The following is a 16,306-nucleotide window of genomic DNA, read 5'->3' as shown; positions in this document are numbered from 1 at the left end:
TTCTGTTAAGCTCGTGAGGTTTAGTAAATGATTTAAAATATATAAATAAAATTTGTATAAGTTTCGGAACCAAAAACACTTGAAAAACTAAGATTTTTCCTCGAAAATTAACTGATCTCGTTCAGCACCACGTTTTCGGCCGAAAACCCTCAGGCCGAAAACGGATTTCGGCTGAGAAACCACTTTCCGGCCGAAAACCCAACCGCTATAAAGGTTTCCACCCGCAAACTTGATCATTTCTTCACCTTTCCACCCGAAACACTCTCAATTCTCTCCCAAGGATCATCCACAAACGTCCATATCTTCAAATGGGATCCTTTGAATCTTCATATTTTTCCTCAAAGAACACCAAGAACAGCCTTCATATCTTCAAGGAGCCGAAAACACCAGCAGAACCGCAAACCAGTTTTCGCCCGAGAACACCCTTGGAACCGAAAACCTCTTTGACACTTACACCATTTTTGGTAACTATTCCTAACATAAAGACAAGTGTTTTTTAACACTTTAAATTAATGGTTTCGCTAATTTAAATACAATTATGTGTTTAATCATCATTAGGATTCGATTAATTCCACGTACAACAACTCGATGGTCATCTTTTTAGTCCGCTATCCAGCTGCAAGCATACACTATCTATGAGTTCATACCCCTACATTTTCACTGTTTTTAATGTTTTTAGGGGGGATACAAGTAAAACACAAGGATTTTTGTGTTATTATAAAAACGCTTTCAAACAGATTAAAAACTTTTGCAATTGATACAAACCGAGAAATTTCTACATTTTATAAAAATATTCAGATATTTTTATCCCTTTTGTAACATGCTGAGCATAAGGGTAGTTTTCAACATACAACCATAATTGCAAGGTTTTCATTACAATACATAACATACAATCAGACTATGGTCGATATAGTTTGGGAACATTACATAACTTTTACAGAATTCAATACATGAAACAAGAACATACATACAAACTATAATAGGTATAGTTTGGGATACATTACATGGTTTTACTAATTTATGAACATTTCTCATAAACAAACATATAAACTATGGTAGATATAGTTTATGGTATACAATACTATTTTCTCGGATACAAGAGTACAATACTAAATAATTATTTAAGTATTTCTATTTTTACTCTACAAGTTATACATACAGTATCAAGTACAACAGAACACTACAACACTACACGTAAACTAGTTAATACAGGGTTGTGAGGCACTACTTCAATTGTACCATTCGGGGTGTGGAACTAAATCCTATACAATATAACCAGAGTCTCCTGGAGGGAGAGCATGAGATTTGTGTATAGATCTATACATGACTGACAATCCCACACCTGAACTGCTAGCTACAGTTAGGCAGGCATGCCTGGGGTGACAAATGTCACAACGATTCCGACGCCTGAAGAACGTTGTAGAGGTCACTAGGTCATATCAAGCATGGTTATACGAAACTCATAACAGTATAAACTAACCATAAGTTTACGGGATTTTCAACTCTTCAATTAGTTTTATTTTAATTAATAGAACTATTATACACTACAACTGGAGGATTCCAGGGAATACAAACACATGTTTTTATTTTAAGTAATAAAACTACAATACATTTCTGGTCGTATCCAGGGTTTTCATACATAACAATACTATACATTACTGGTGATATCCGGGGGTTTCATACAAAGGTTTTCAAACAGTACATTATTATACTTAACTACTGGTGGTATCCAGCGAGTTCATACAAGAGTTTTTCATACAAATCAATACAATACAAGATAGCTGGTGGTGACCAGGCATACATACAAATATATTCATATACAATTACAGCATAAAGTAACAAACATACATTTGGGTCTTAAGGTCTAAGACTACTTTTCATTACTAAAGAAAATATTGGATTTTCTTGAGAAGCATACAAACATTTTCACAGATTCAAGGACCAGATTTCATTACAAAAACATACTTATGAACTCACTAACTTAAATGTTGATAAACTTTCAAAACCACTTGTATTCTCAGGGAACCGGTAGACAGGTACACCCACAGGTTTTGAGAAGACGGAGCTTTTAGAGTCACGTATTTTGTACTTTTGGTTATACATTTTTTATGTCATACAACTATGTATTGAACAGATGTAAATACTATATTCAGTCAATGTAATGGTTTTGTTTGCTTTGATTACTATTATACAATCGTTGTGATAGTGTACATGACGTCCTCCGCCCACGAACGTTTCCGCCGTTCCGGTTTGGGGGTGTGACAAAAGACATCGACATTCTTCTTCACGTTCCCTCTCCATCGTCAGTCGCCTTCCTCTTTGCTCCTGCTGCCGGTTCTTCATCCTCATCGTCACTGCTTCTATTATTGAACGATTTGGATCCAAAAAGATAACGATTCTAAATAAGAGAAATACAAAGGTTTTTCAGTCAAGAGAAGCTCCTAAAAGTTGAAAAACGGCGATGGAATAAAAGGTTTTGACAAAGCTAAATCCAACCTCTAATATTGATTTTATCATCATGCCTATTTTTTATTCTAATTTTCATTATTTTATTCAATTTCAAACAAAAGTGAGTAAGTATGTAGAATGTAGAATCATGTGCATAATTTTTCAAATGGCTATAAAGAGATGAAAGTGAAAAAGAACGACAGTTTTTTCACATATTGAATAAATTTCATTTTTTGTTTGGGTGAGTATTCATTAAAAGAATTAAGAACAATTAATGATCCTTTTAAAATGGTCATCAAAGCAATTCAATATTGGCATGAATCATCGTTTCCTTGTATTTGGTCTTGATTATTGATTTTAATGGTTTTAATTCAATACTCAATGCATTGGAAATACTGAAATACACATCAAATGTGCATTAACGGCAAACATAATGTGTTTTTTGTTCTGTTTATTTTTTCAACATCACCGGTGAAAAGAATGAAAACTTGACAAAAGTCATGAATTAGTCACCTATAATGTATTCTGTCAGAATCTATTTGTATAACAGAATCTATTTGTATAAATGTATTCCATAATCTCTTAGAATAAATTTAATATGTCGGAATATCACTTGTATATATGCAAATCAATTCTTTAATTTTAATCTTCTAATTATAAGAAAATTGGTTAATTCATTCAGGAATCTTAAACAAGATCATGTGATATGGATGTTTTATGGTTGAAATCAAGTTAGCTTGCAACGATGAATTCTCTCAAGTGTATTTTTATATTCGAAAAAAAGATTAAGTGTCGTCTGGATTCTAGTAGAAGATTAAATACATTATGTATTCTGATAGAAAGTGAAGTTTATTCTATTTGAATGCATTCTGATTTTTAGATTTTTTAATGCTTTATGAAATCATTGTATGGTAGAATTATATGTTTCATAATTGTAAAAATTAGAGTCACGTGCATCATAAGCGAATGTAACAGAATTGTATGTATTCTTAAAGAATATTATTGTAAAAATCTTTTTTTGGTGTATCTCTAAAAAAATAATATTGTAGATTGGTAATGTTTGATTATTTGTATTCAAATTTCAAGAATCCCAAATCATCTTATCCATAATAATTAACAAAAAAATAAATCAAGAATGAAAGCATTTTTTCATAATAAAAAATTAAATTTTTATTATTGTCTGAGTGTATTATTTTAGAATATATTTAGATTATTGAAAAAAAAAACCTTATCTTTTAATTTTAAAAAAATCAGTTTTTTTTAAATGGAGAGAATTAATCTTGACCTAAAATCTAGAATTTTCCTTTTTTAAATCTATCTTAATCGACTAAAATACCCCTATAATAAAATTAGATGATGTTTTTCTATTATCTTTAATTAAAATGATTGGTTTACAATCATCCTTACATCCACGCAATAAGTAACATCCACATTATAACCTAGCCATATATATATATATATATATATATATATATATATATATATATATATATATATATATATATATACAGAGAGAGAGAGAGAGCAATGATCATTTGAGAACTCATAGTTTCCCGAGAACCCGAGAACTAAAGGTGGAATGTTACATCAAAAAAACGGATGACCAAGATCATTTGTGGCATTTTTGTAAATAAATAGGAACTTATTAGGGCGGGGGTATCTTAACTTAAAAGGGAAAGGGTATTATAGGAAACAAAAAAAATAATTTAATATTATCCTAAATCACAGATCTGGAGAAAAATATCTCGTTCTCTATCCCTCTCCCTCTCACTCTCTCTCTCTCTCTCTCATGGTTTAGCCTCCAACGACCAATGTACCTATGTCTACAACCATCGCCTACAACGACCTTTGAGATCGTGATTCATGACCACCGCCTACAACGGCCTTCGAGATCATGATTCATGAAATATCCGTCACCGTTCCTTCCTTCCTGCCGTCGTCGCCTCGTCTACTGATTGTATCACATCATCACTCAGGATCTTCTTTGACATCTATGGATCCACAATCGATCCAACTTTTATCTCCGATAATCATCAATTGACATGAAATCTGAAATCCTCCAACAATCAAAGCTTCTATATCACAAACCGTCCAAAATGTGTTGACAATGGCCATGCACACAACAACGACTTCTCATGCTCCGCTAAGCGTGAAACTTTCAGAGTTGACAACCTCCAAATTCAACCACAATTCTTCAGTGTAAGTTTTATATATGAATATCCTTATGTACAAGCATGGATGCTATTCAATTGTGTGTATGCTGTACAGTTTATGTTATTAGTTTCGCCTGATCAATTATGAAATGTTGTACTTTCTTTGAATCATGATCGGTAATAAAACTGAAATCAGATTGGTAAGGAAATTGAATCCTAAGTCTATTGGACATCCGTGCGTTAGAAGCTATATTATAATCTAGTTCTGTAAAATTTGTCGAATCCATAGCGTTTGATTCTCATATAACATGTATATGCTTAATATCTTACAATTTTAGGTTGCTAGTATTGAAATTATTCTGAAATTTAGTCATGCCTTTGTTAATCTAAGTTAGGCATCACTAACGTGTAAACGAGATGTGGTTGGATCATTAACTTCCTTGGCATTTCTATTTGGATAACATTTTAGCTCTTTTAAAAGTTCACACACTTGATGAAATTGCCTCTTGTTTGTTATAATTAAACTAAAACATCCACCTACTTGATCTACTTGTAGTGTGTGTTTCCATAGAAAACATCAAGTTTCTTTCTGCAGCCATACATGCAAAGCATCTGGGAACTCCAATTCAACTGTCAGCAACCTCCATAAATTAAAATTGGATGACCCCATTAAGAACATAGGTTTAGATGAAAATAGCTTCTGTTCTGTAGGTGTATGCACACATCCTTTGAGTGAAACTGAATCTGATTCACATTTGGAGGAGGAAAAAGTTGGAGTATTGCTTTTAAATCTTGGAGGCCCAGAGACACTTGTTGATGTTCAACCCTTTCTCTATAACCTCTTTGCATATCCGGTATGTGTATTTGTACAAATAATTCCTTTTTGAAAGTCTAAAGAAAGATTCAATGCTAATTTAGTTCCAATATTTTTCATCATGCTAACAATTTTAGTGTTTGGGACAGGATATTATCCGTCTACCAAGGCTGTTCTATTTCCTACAACGACCTTTAGCACAAATCATTTCTGTATTAAGAGCAAGAAAAAGTAAAGAAGCTTATGCTATTGTTAAGACATGCTATTGTTGATGTTTGAGTTTTCTAATTGACTTTCATCTTATTTTTATATTGCATTTCATTTTAGTATATATTTATGATTATAGTTGTTTGTTGTAGGCTGCTGCTCTAAATTCAGAACTTGAAGCTAAGAAATTACCTGCTAATGTCTACATTGCAATGCATTACTGGCATCCTTTCACTGATGAAGCTGCCCAACAGATAGTTAACTTATTATCATTTAATCGTCCTTTTTCATTGTAATTGCTCATTTGAAGACACATCTCCCATTTTGTTACCGAACCACAATTGATTTTCGTTTATTCTTTACAATTTTGGAGAATAAGTGGTTTACCATCAACATGGCATTTCAATTCCAACACATAATAATAATAATAATAATAATAATAATAATAATAATAATAATAAATTAAAGATTACCATAAAGTGGTCATCAATTGAGATTGTTAATAATGATGTTTCTTTTTTTATCCATGACAAATTAAGAGGGATGGGATCACGAGGCTTCTGGTGTTGCCTCTTTACCCTCAGTTTTCTATTTCAACAACTAGGTCAAGTATACGTGCACTTCAAAACATCTTTAGGTAAATCATAAATGCTTGATTTCATTTTCTGTCAGATTCTTGATTTTGAAACTCATTAATTTGAGTCACATCACAATCACATGCAGTGAAGACAAAGTTTTGTCTAAGCTTCATGTTGCTATTATCCAGTCTTGGTATCAATGATATGGTTATATCAAGTCTATGGCTGACTTTGATTGAAGAAGAGTCGCAAAGTTTTAATAAATCTCAAGAGGTAAGCTTTTTTGTTGATTGCTTTTAAATATTAAATACCCTGAAATCTCAAAGTGGAAGTGTAATAAAAAAGGATGAACCAAGAAATAGCAACCAATAGGTGAAATTTCTCTGAATGAAGGGAAAAGTGAAGAACCAAGTCAATATGCTATGCTAGAAGACGGTGAGGAGTTGGAACTAAAAGAACTATAAGCAACATCAAATCCATTAACATGTTATGCTCATTGTGCAACCAATAGGTTACATGGTTGCTCCCTTTGCAAAGACTAGGTTCATTTACTTGATACTCATTTCATTTCTTATTCTTGATTCACCAGTAAATCACATATGATTCACAAGTAAATCACATGTGATTCACAAGTAAATCACATGCGATTCACATATAAATCACATGTGAATCATAAATGAATGACATTTGATTCACATATGAATCACATTTGATTCACATGTAAATTACATGCGATTTACATGTAATTCACAAATGAATCACATGTAAATCACAAGTGAATCACATATGAATTGCATGTGATTCACATGTAATTCACATATAAATTGCATGTGATTCACATGTAAATAACATGTAATTCACATATGAATCACATGTAATTCATATATACATGTAATTCATATATGAATTACATGTGATGCACATGTAAATCGCATGTAATTCACATATGAATTACATGTGATTCAGATGTAAATCACATGTAATGCACATATAGATTACATGTGATTCACATGTAAATCACATATGAATTACATGCGATTCACATGTAATTCACATATGAATTACATGTGATTAACATGTAAATCACATATGTATTTTTGTTAGTGTTTTTGCATCAATCAATTTCTTTTTAATATTCTTGTAGATTTAGAAGAAATTGTGATGAATAATGAAGAGTTGAAAAATGATAAATTGAAGAAAATATGGAAATATTGACACGAAGACATGAAAATGCTTTGAAATTTGTAGCATTTTTTTTGTTTTTTATATTTTATTTTGTATCGAATAAAATACTTATTATATTGTGTTTTATAGATTAGTAAATAAAATTAGTTTTCTTATGATTTTTTTACAAATATTATAGTATAAGAAATATGCATATGCATTTGAAAAAAATATGCATATATGTACCTAAAATGTTGATTTTTTTGGTTAAAAAAGTTAGAGTTTTTTTAAAAAAAATATTTTAGTTTTTTTTTTAAATTTACTGATTTTTAAATAATTACTTTTTAAAAAAATGCAGTTTTTTTTTTTTGAAAAAAGTTGCAGTTTGTAAAAAAATACAGTTTTTTGAAAAATTCCAGTTTTTTTTAAAAAGTTTGCTGTTTTTTTGGAAAAAAATGCAGTTCTTTTTTAAAAAATTGCTGTTTTTTTGGAAAAAATGCAGTTTTTTAAAAAATATTTTTTTTTTCAATTTTTTTAAAAAATTCATGTTTATTGAAAAAAGTAAAAAATCTTCATTTTTTTTAAAAAAATCGAAAATTATTTTAAAAAAAATCTGAAATTTGATTTATTATGTTAATTTTTAGAACATTTTATTAATATTCCAATAACAAAAAAAAAATTAAACATTAAATGAGATCGGTAAGATGACGATCATGTCCTTAATGAGTTGATTTTGATCTAACGCTCCACCTTTAATTCTCGGGTTCTCGGGAAACTATGAATTGTCAACCGATCTCACCCCTATATATATATATATATATATATATATATATATATATATATATATATATATATATATATATATATATATATATATATATATATATATATATATATATAGAGAGAGAGAGAGAGAGAGAGAGAGATAGGTTCATGTGTTTTAACTAAGTATTGTGTTATTGTATGCATAAATGTGGGCCAATCAAAATTAAATAATAAATTAAATAATTAAATAAATAAATAAGGGTAATTTAGTAATTTGTTTAGTAAATTCCAAAAATAATCCCTATAATCATGGTATTGACCTATAATCATGGTATTGACTAATCATCATCCCCTGTGTATATATCCATCCCCCCTCTCTGTCCACTACTTTCACTCCTCATTCTCCAACCTTCTCTAATGGCGGAAATTGGGTTTCCTCTCCTCTGTATTCTTTTCACTTTATTACTCCCATCCATTCTTTCTCGCAGCCACTTACCCACTTCCACTGAAGAAACTTCGGAGCTCGATGTGTCTGCTTCCATCCAGAAAACCCTCGATGTCCTCTCATTCACTCCTCGCCCTTCACAGTCGCTAATGGCCTCGTCTTTTGACTCTTCATCATCTTCTTCGCTTCTCAGTCTGCAACTGCATTCTCGAGTCTCTGTTCACAAATCCTCACACCAAGATTACGAGTCAGTTATGTTAGCTAGACTCGCTCGTGACTCGGCACGAGTGGAATCCCTTCAAACCAGGGTAGATCTAGCCGTTAATGGCGTCAGTAAAGAGGATCTTAAGCCGGTAGACACTGAGCTTGCAGCTGAGGACCTGGAAGTTCCGGTAATTTCAGGTACGAGTCAGGGAAGTGGAGAATACTTCTGTCGAGTGGGAATCGGTCGTCCGACGAGTCAGGTTTATATGGTGCTCGATACCGGTAGCGACGTCAACTGGGTACAATGCGCACCCTGCGGCGATTGTTCCAGCAGTCTCTAGTTGTTCTTGTTTGGGTTGATTTGAAAGAAACGGAGGTAGGAAGGGATGGTTGGAAGGTGGTTCGGTGGAGGCAGGGAAGAAGAACCGAAATCAGATGTGTGTTTGGATTGAGGCTGTGAAATCAATGGGCAAGCAGAAGAAGAAGAAACAAAGGGTTGTTGTTGGCTGGATAATCACAGGTTTCTCTAATCTTCTTTCTTATTTTGATTGATTTACTATAAATCAATGAAGTTTAATCGATAGGTTTAAATGAGTTTTTGGGTTTGATTGGTTGAACACAAATCATGGTTGTTTTGGTTGCTTATTTGACAGATGAATGCTTCAACTGAATTGAAAGTTGTTTTCATGCACACCAAGCGCTCGCTAAAATGCTTCAACTGAATGGTATTTCTTCGTTTATAGCATTCTATCAAAAAAGAATATTTTTTATGATAATCATGAACATATTCTGTTAGAATTCCCCGAATTAATATAATTATTGGTAAATGAATTCCAATTCTATCATAATGGAATCACGAATTCCAATTATGTTGGAATGGAGTATGAATATTTTCTCACTAATTTATTCATTGGATTTGTTTCTACAGAAGCTGATGCTTGAAGAACGGACCACGCGATTTGAACGACGCCTCTTAGCAACATTATTCTTTTAGAATGTATTAGTGTTTTTGTTAGATTTTGATGTTTTTTTTTCAGATTTGAAAGTTATTTTAGTTTTATTCTTTAAAAATAAATGTAATTCTTAGCAATTGTTACATGTATTCTATAAGAATTAATGTAATTTTTGTTTTAATTATTCAATTGATGGTTCGAGAATTTTGTTATTCTACAAGAAATTTTTAAAGTCATGATCAAGAAATATGTTCAAGAATATTTTTATTATTTTATGGTTCAAGAATATTTTTATTTTTGAAGATACTCAAACATATTCTGTCAGAATGTCCGAACTAAAAACCTTATAATTTGTAAAATCGGATTTTTAAAATTAATAGAATCTTTGATCCCTTAAAATATGCAAATTTCCTTTATTAAATCTATGTTAACTGACTAAAATACCCTTCTAGTTAAATTAGATGATATATTTCAATTATATTTAATTAAATAATATGTATTAATCACTTTCTTAAAATAAGTAAAATGATTGACCCACATTTATGCATACAATAACACAATAATTACTTTGAATAGAATAACCTAAGCCTATATATATATATATATATATATATATATATATATATATATATATATATATATATATATATATATATATATATATATATATATATATATATATATATATATATATATGGGAAAAGTGAATATGTGGCTGTTATGTACCTAAACTTATGTATAAAACATTTTAAACGACGTAGTTTTAAACAAAACAAATCCAATTTCTTTTTCTCTTAATTTTGTTTTTAATAGAATACCATTGAATTAAGTTCAGTTATGGAATGAAAAAAATCAATTATATATATATTTTTATTGCGAATAATTATTGAAGTTTATAGAGAAAATAAAAACCAATATTTTTTAACGAATATAACTCAAATGTTTTGTCTTTCAATTGAAAAACTATATCCAATGATTTTGTGAAAAGCTTAATTGAGTTATGAAATGTTCTTTTATCTTTTATTCTATTACTTTTCATTTACAATTTAGTAGGGTTGATTAAATGGTCACGACTTTTAATGCTTTAACTTCGACATAATGAAGAAAAAGAATATTAATTTGATCGATTTAGTAAGTCACATGATTAAGGAAGAATTGTAAAAGAGATTTCATGATTAGTTTGGATATAAATGGATCAAAACTACATTGTTAGGGGGGTTCTATATATAAATTGTTAGGGGGGTTCTATATATAAAATTAGGTACATGACAGCCACATATTCTCTAAGCTATATATATATATATATATATATATATATATATATATATATATATATATATATATATATATATATATATATATATATATATAGAGAGAGAGAGAGAGAGAGAGAGAGAGAGAGAGAGAGAGAGAGAGAGAGAGAGTTGGTACCAAAAAAATCCGATGAGATGAAAATGCGATAACAGATTCCAGTTTACACGCAATATTGTTTGTCTTTGTCGTACTAGTATATGAGTTGTCCTAATAAATTTCTTTCCAATTAAATGTGTATAAATACCATGCGAATTATTTTCACATTTTCATGTCATTGTAGAACAGTAATATAATACTTAACGATGGTTCTTAGGCCTATTAATGCTGTACTTTTTGTGTTGTTGCTTTGTGTAGTTGACAATATTTGTTGTGAAAATCATGTTGGAGAGGAGACAACTCTGAGTGGATATCTTGAGGGTAATAGTCAAATTGGTTGTATCTCCAAAACAGACATATCATGTGGAGTTATTAAAGATATAGATGAAGGACATGAAGTGGTTAACCTCGCAGGAGGACTAGATGATGATATTAGAGAAGGACTCAAGGATTATATAAAAGAATCGCAAGCGGTAAGTGTTACATCATTGCCTGGTACAGTTGTAAACCAAAGTATTAGAGGCCTTATTAGTTTTATTCAATTTGTCCTTGGTATTATTAATCCGAACCCGGTGCTTGGTGGAGGGGATGGTGGAAATAATCAAGGTGGAACAGGTGGTGGTGGTATGTCTGGACGAGATGGAAAATGATGAAGTTGGAATATAAAAGCAATTTTTATATATAATAACAGGGGAGCAAACAGTTTGCTAACCATATAACCATATATGTTTTTAAGTAACCATGTACAATTTGATAGAAGATGCATGTTTTATATATTATATATGTATTATATATCTTATTAAATCAATAAAACCATTAATTATGAAATATTTGTATTAATTGTTATATTGAACTGTATTTTTATTATCAATATTAAACAAAAAGCTGTTGGCCGTAGTTTATGATAGGGGTGTTCAAAACCGGATATCCGAAAATTTCGGATAGTACCTATTGACATCCGAATCCGTATCCGAAATTTTGGATATCCGAAATCCGGATATCCGAGATTTCGGATATTAAACCGGATATCCGAAAATGTTGACCCTTCAAAAATATGTTGGATTACAAAATGAAGCATGTTTTAGCTACTTTGTAGCTATAAATGAAATATTTTTCACTTCGTTTAGTTCATTTAAGGGTCGTAAATAAAAAAAAAGTTTCTCTTGATCATTCTAATTAACACGGGAAGTGAAATATATTAATTTATTGCTTAAGATATGTATTTACGTTAGCACAAAACGGTTAAACAAATCAAACAAAAAATATATAATCAATATGTTTCACACATTAAAAAGGTAGACAGAGCAACATTACTTGATTGTGTTAGATACTTTTAAAAGTTAAAAGGTTGGCACTATTTAATTTCATTTTTTGATATTCATATGTGTTTATCATTAAAATCTAATGTACTCAACTTGGCAGAAACATGACATGAAATTATAGATACATTTCACTCGAAAAAACATAAAATAAACTTAGTACCCAAAAATTCAAAAAAAAAAAGCGTAATTAGCAGTGAAACATGCCAGATTAAAGTTAACAAACAAATACACAAATGCCCAACTCTTCCCAAATATTACTTTTTGAGATAAAAAAAATAATTGTAAAATTAAATATTTCGGATATCGGATATCCGAAATATCCGAAAATTCAGAATATGACTATCCGTATCCAAATCCGAAATACCGGATATCCGAATTTTTGATATCCGAAATTTCGGATAATTTCGGATCAGATTTTTCAGATGCGGGTATCTTTGAACACCCTAGTTAATGAGCATGGAAATTATGGATTTTAAAAATGATCCTTGCAATGAAATTAATTTATCTACATATGAAACTAACAATGATTGAGCAAAAACAAGCGATAGAACGAAAATATGAACACAATAAATATAGGAACAAATTCTAATTATAACACATATATAAAATTACTTAAAACTATATACACGTGTCGATATCTTGGAGAAAACACCAATTTGCGGCGTGCTTTTCGAGCAGTATATATAGTTTGTGTTTATGTCATTTGAGGAGTTTTTGGCATGTGCGATTGGGGGAGACGCTCGGCAGGTGTTTCCAGAGACTTATAACCAAAGAGTTATACTAGTGTACGGGGGTACGAAGGTTAAGCTATGAGATGAGTTAATGTATTTTATCGTGTTATTACATAATTATATGTATGTAAGTATTTTATAGTGGTTTGTAGATCCCGTGAGCTACAAGATTTTATTATACGATGCTCTTACGAACCGGTTGATTAGTTAAATGTTAATCTATTTTGTAACATCTAGTTTCAAGATGTTTCTTATTTTGGAATGGCGGACCATTATTTGAACAAGAAAAGGTGTCAAACTTCAAGGGATGAAGTTTGGACCTTAAAGGGATAAGGTTATTAGGCTAAGTGTATAAGTCGTTAGGAAAAAGTTGAGTTTTGGGCAAGAAGGACGTTTGTGCTATTGTTGAATTCGACCTTGTTGCTTTGGACCTTTCACAGCTTGCAACTTAGGGTGTCACGGAATCAAAGCTAGGCAGCCCAAGCCCACTTCGTTTTTAGGGGTTTATCCAATATTTAATGATGTTGCCTCCATATTTTTAGATCATTTGGTAGCCTCCATCCTTTGAGACCATCCCTTACCCTAACCCTAGCCTCCATATTATTCCCTCTCCATTCCTTTCTAAGTTTAAAGTTTTTGGTGCATTCTTGATGTTAAAGTAGGTGATTCTTGGAGCATTGGAGTGTTGCTTCAGTGTAGATTTAACATCCCTTTGTGTTTCTGGACGTGGGTGAGTCATAAAGTTCCTTCCTTTATGATTTTTTTCTTAGGTATTGGTTGATATATGTGGTTTTGGCCTCTTTTATGGATGTTCTTGTAGTTTGATCAACTCTAGGACTTGGTTATGGCCATTCTAAATTTATAGACCTCTGTCATGTGATAAAAGGGCCATGTATGCTTTCTCTTTAAGCCATGCACTTAGTTTTGTCATTATAAATGGGATTTTGGACCTAAGGTTTGAGATATTGTTTGCTTAAACCATTAGAATGGATAAAGTTGGAAACTTTACCAATTAGGACCATTGTGTGATTCGAATATGAGATTTGGAGCCTTGGAGGTACCAGACTTAATGGATTAAGTCCTTAAAGTAGAAGGTTGTTAAGTTGGATGTCATGGTGCGACCCTCTATGGGTCATGGGGCGAGTTTTGGAGAATTCCATGCTATTTTTTTCATTTAGTGTTACGCATTGTGATTGGTAAAGATGTATGACATGAAGGTCGTTGACCGTTGACTTTAACCTTGACTTTTGACCGTTGACTTTTTGACTAGTTTGACTTTTGGTGAAACTTTCGAAGAATTGAGTATTTGACTAAAGACTAGTCTCAGTTTGACATTAGGTGGCTTGTGTAGGCTATTTTAGTTGCAGAGGTCGTTGTTGAGCGTTTGTTCTTTAGCTGTAACAATCGGTAAAAATTGGTCAGAGTTCGACGGTCAAACCACCGCAAACCGCTATGTGAAAGACCAATTGTGGGTAACTTTATGTTTATATTGTATACGAAAGATATAATATTCATAATTAGTTTAAGAATATCAAAAAAAGCTCAAACCATCTATCACTAAGGATCGAATCGAAGATCACCAAAAATTAATTCTGTTTGTGTCGTTAAAAATAAAATTTTGCATTATGTATATCTGAGAGTTATGGATAAGAAATTTGAATAGATTACATTCTCCTGATCGGTAGATATAAAGAGCATCCAAAACGGAGATCGTATGAGGATTTGATGCAGATTTTAAGTTATAAAATCAGTATTTATCTGATTTTCCCGAAACGAACCGTGCACTGCTTTGTCTGAAATAGCTACGCTCCTCCTAAACTATTTTAAGCACGTTTTTGGACCCAGACTATGGTCTATTATTTTATTACATTTTATCACATTTTTAATCTCGACCAAAATTATATTCGTAAAATCTGTCGAATCTTAAACAATTAATCGCGGAACTTTAGACGTTAATTCCCAGAGTTCCGTATATCCAAATTAAAACCCGTCTGCATTTCTGGAATCACCACGACCAGGACAATAAGCATGAACTTTCAGAAAAGTTTTTACATGTCGGGATTTATTATCACACGAGTCGAGAAATAGGAACAACGTCACTAAGTGTATTTGACACATGTTTAATTTTGTAACGCCCCATTTCTGGTATGTGATTTAAATAAAGTAATTTTCATTTCTTAAGGGGTACTCGATGAGTCAGTAGCCCGACTCGTCGAGTAGAGGCGGGATTTGCACGCGATTTAAGTTGGCGACTCGACGAGTCCATATTCCCGGACTCGGCGAGTCTGCCAGTCTGGATGAAACCCTAATTTCAAGGGTTTGCACCCTATTTAAACATCTTATGTTCCCCAAGACCAGGCTCCCTCACCCACAAAGAGTCCCATACGAAACCCTAGCCGTTCTTAAGCATTTTTGGAGCATTTTCTCACTTGTGAAAGTTTTAGTGCATCTTGGGGATTTGGGAAGAAGAGAGAAGAGAAGTATTCAAGGGGAGCAAGTAGATCCCGACTTCTGGTTGCATTTCAGTCCCTTTTGAGGTATCAAGCTCGAATCTTTGCTTATTATCAATTAGATCTCTTGAGAAGTTTGTTCTTGTTGATTTTGAGCCCTTTCTAGACTTTAAGGTCGAATTAAGAGTTAATATGATGAATGGACTTCAGATCTAAGCTTTCGAGAGCCTCTTAAGCTCAGGGTTGCCACCTTTATTGAGCCAAGTTTCCATTCCAAGCTTAGATCTCTTCCTTTATCTTATTTTGGGTATTTGAGCTTCATATTAGCATGCATGCACGTAAAGTTAGAAACTTTACGTGAAAAACCAGCCCTAGGAGCCCAGGTCTATGAATGGAATGCACTGGATTCGAGCAGAATCGACTGTTTAGTAATGACATGCATGGGACTCGGCGAGTCGTTCTTCAGACTCGACGAGTCGAGTCGCGAGTCCCCGATTTTCCCCATTTGAGAGTTTAAGGTGGAATCAGTGAGTAGGTAATAGACTCCGTGAGTTAAGGCTCAGATCTAGTAGTGGAGGGACTCGACGAGTTGTTCATACAACTCGGCGAGTCAAGGACTGATCTCATTCATAGGATGAAGGAGGACTCGACGAGTTGTTCAT

The 16,306-nt window shown here is 32.1% G+C and overlaps 1 pseudogene; it reads left to right on the top strand.

Moving 5' to 3' along the window:
- The first annotated feature begins 4,555 nt into the window (after window positions 1-4,555).
- On the top strand, window positions 4,556-6,226 carry LOC145129399 (ferrochelatase-2, chloroplastic-like; annotated as a pseudogene).
- Window positions 6,227-16,306: the final 10,080 nt, after the last annotated feature.

This window comes from Lactuca virosa, chromosome 1, assembly GCF_052849685.1.
Source record: "Lactuca virosa cultivar CGN04683 chromosome 1, Lactuca_virosa_CGN04683_v6, whole genome shotgun sequence".
Lineage (NCBI taxonomy): Eukaryota > Viridiplantae > Streptophyta > Magnoliopsida > Asterales > Asteraceae > Lactuca > Lactuca virosa.
The sequence above is the reverse complement of the archived record's forward strand: the minus strand, read 5'-3'. Positions and strand labels throughout refer to the sequence as shown.